Here is a 3,018-nt window from a genome sequence, read left to right on the forward strand (position 1 = left end):
GATTGCTTATACTAAAATGATAATGTGAATCTTGCCAGCATATTTATTTTTGTATTATTGCATTTCAATCGTAATAATTATCTTGTCAGCGGTACTAAAACATTTTTTTAATTAATTTTTGTTGTCATTCTATTATACTAAATTCATTTTGTACTATACTTGAGTTATTTTACCGAGGCCCACATTTAAGATTCAAATAAATAGGGTATTATATTATTTTTGAAAAAGTATCTACTTCAAAATGTTGAATAAAAAGTCACCAAAAATTTATTTCGGAAAAATACACACGCTTTCTTGCCAAAAACTTAAATTAAATTTTAAACATTTTTTAAACTATCAAAAACGTGGGCATCCAATTTGATGATGTAATATGGGTATCACTATATGAAATAACACATATAAGTTTGACAGATATATTCATAGACAACTAATTATAATAAATATAAATATTTATTATCTATGGATATATTATACCAAGCTGTCTACACTGAACTAATTGATGGTCTATGGCTCATACCGATATGACATCACAGAAACGCTTGCCCCCTTTATAGGTCACGTGATATACAGTTTAAAAATTACGATTTTTAATTTTAATATTTTAAAACAAAAATGTGCTTTTATGACTCGAAATCAGAATATTTAAGTATATTTTTACATAAATTTTAACTTTTTTCAAACTTCATGTTTTATTTTTGACTAACGATAATACTCTATTATACTATTAGACTCGAAAACACACTTTAAAGTTCAAAAAGTTGGCCTCGATAAAATAACTCAAGTATAGACTACAACATATCTTGTTATATCTATAGTTTTTACTTCTCTCATTTAATGGTTTATTGAAACACTAACATACATAATTATTTTTACTCCTCGCGCTAATGCTATGTTGAAGCATACGGTATATAACATGTACATTTATATGACCACTTTGAAGCATGAAGACTTGCATATGATTCAGTTGACATTTAATCCGAATGGATTAACAATTTTTGGAAGGGCAACTGATATGAACTAACTAATAATTGGTTGATATTAGGGCCCGCGTAAATTTAATCAAAAAACATGATACAACTGTAATACTGAATAGGGGAATACGTTTAGCCAATAATGGCATTTTAGATTCTTAAATAATCTGGCCACCACTTAATTGGTTCAGTTTTTAAACCTTGTATATATGTAATATATATATCAAGTTATACTAAGCTTAGTCTCAAATTTGTAACGCCTAAAAATATTAATGCTACGAAAACAATTTTGGTATAGAGGTCTTCATAAAATCATCTAATTAGTCCATATCCGTTTGTCCGTCCGTCTGTGTTCGATCACGATAGCCGTATCTGTAGACTCGATAACTCAAAAACGAAATGAGATATTTTAGAACCTTTATTTTTAAGCCTTTTTTAGTTTTATCTTTATTTTTAAGCCTTCATTATTTATGGACATTTTAGTTGTTTTTGGTCAGAAAAGACTATCTTCAAGATCCGTATACAATTCATCTTAACTCGAGGAGGCCATTGATTATAATACTTGTGAATTTTTTATTGCCCTTGGCCGTATTTTCGAAACTTCTGTAGTTATTGAAATATTTTTATTATGGTCTCCTCGAAACCCCCTGCCTCGAGTTCGTCCTGAACTCGCAGTAAGCAAGTCATACTTGATTTTATATTTTTTGGCTGGATGATTAAGAATTTTCTAGTCTCCTGGGCAAATTATTACACTTCCTGAGTTGTTCACGATGGAAAAACATTCCTATTCAAAAGATTTTAATGCATATAAAGTAAAATTTATAATAGATTTCTCTTGGCCACTTCATAGAAATTGCTTAGATAAAAATGTTCTTCTTTCGCTGCGGTGTTTCAGACCAATATACTCTTTTCCATCAATACATTATCCAGAATTTGGATCAAGATGGAAGCAAATCAGAAATTTTGAGCGTAATAATTTCTTAAATTCAACAGTATTTTGACACAAATCACTGGTAATACTAGATTCTGGAGGGACATCAACCCCTCCCCTTCATTACGCACCATTATTTTTACTTTTCTCCAAAAAGATAGTTTATAGTCTTTAAAATTGAAACATTTGGTTTAAGAGCACCTAGTTTTAGTAGGTATCACAAACAATTACTTAGGATATATGCGCAGTAGTCTTTTGCGTTTATATCCCTGTGTACATCATGAAATGGTGGATTTTTTAAATTAAAAAGTTTTTTTTCTGATGAAATTTACATGTCAGTTCTGATTAAAATATTTATTATAATTCATGGACGGTAGGTACTCTTTATCATTAATTATCAAGTTATTAAATTTTAAACATCTAATTAATTAATATATACCCTGAGCTGCAATTTAAAAACAAACAATATACGTAACGCATAATAAAAAAAAAATGTAAGTAATTAATAAAATAAATTTTATATAATTATATTTTAAAGTTATATAATTTATTGTCGGCGAATAATTATTTTATCATAATTACAATCTATGTACAAAATTATTAATAGTCTTATGCAAAATAGATGTAAAAAAAATACATTCCGATGTAATTTTTGTTTTTGATTTTTGACATGCGATTCTTTAATTTAAAACTGAATCTAGAGACAAAAGCGCATATAACTTCTGTATTATTCCAAGGAAGTTAGACATTTAGATACTTAATTTGTGAAATGAGTTTCTTTTGTGAGTTTTATAAAGAATTTTCGGGATCCGTGCTCTCACAACATCACAGCAATTACACTGGTTTACAAACTTTTATTTTTTTATTTGTGACATTGACGATAGAATATTTGTTCCAGTTTTTGGGGTGCTAAATTCGAATTTAGCTTCAAAAATTCTCTAATAGATAAGGTTTTCGAAATATTTTTACTTACAAAAAGGAAAAATCCGTTTTCACATTCGAAATTCCGTAAAATACTTTTTGAATCATTCCGACATCCTTTTGCTCTTCGAGAAATCAAATGATATTTATTATAGTTAAAATAAGCATTGTGTTACTACCTATATAAATAAAAAA

This window comes from Chrysoperla carnea, chromosome X (genome assembly GCF_905475395.1).
Source record: "Chrysoperla carnea chromosome X, inChrCarn1.1, whole genome shotgun sequence".
Taxonomy (NCBI): Eukaryota; Metazoa; Arthropoda; class Insecta; order Neuroptera; family Chrysopidae; genus Chrysoperla; species Chrysoperla carnea.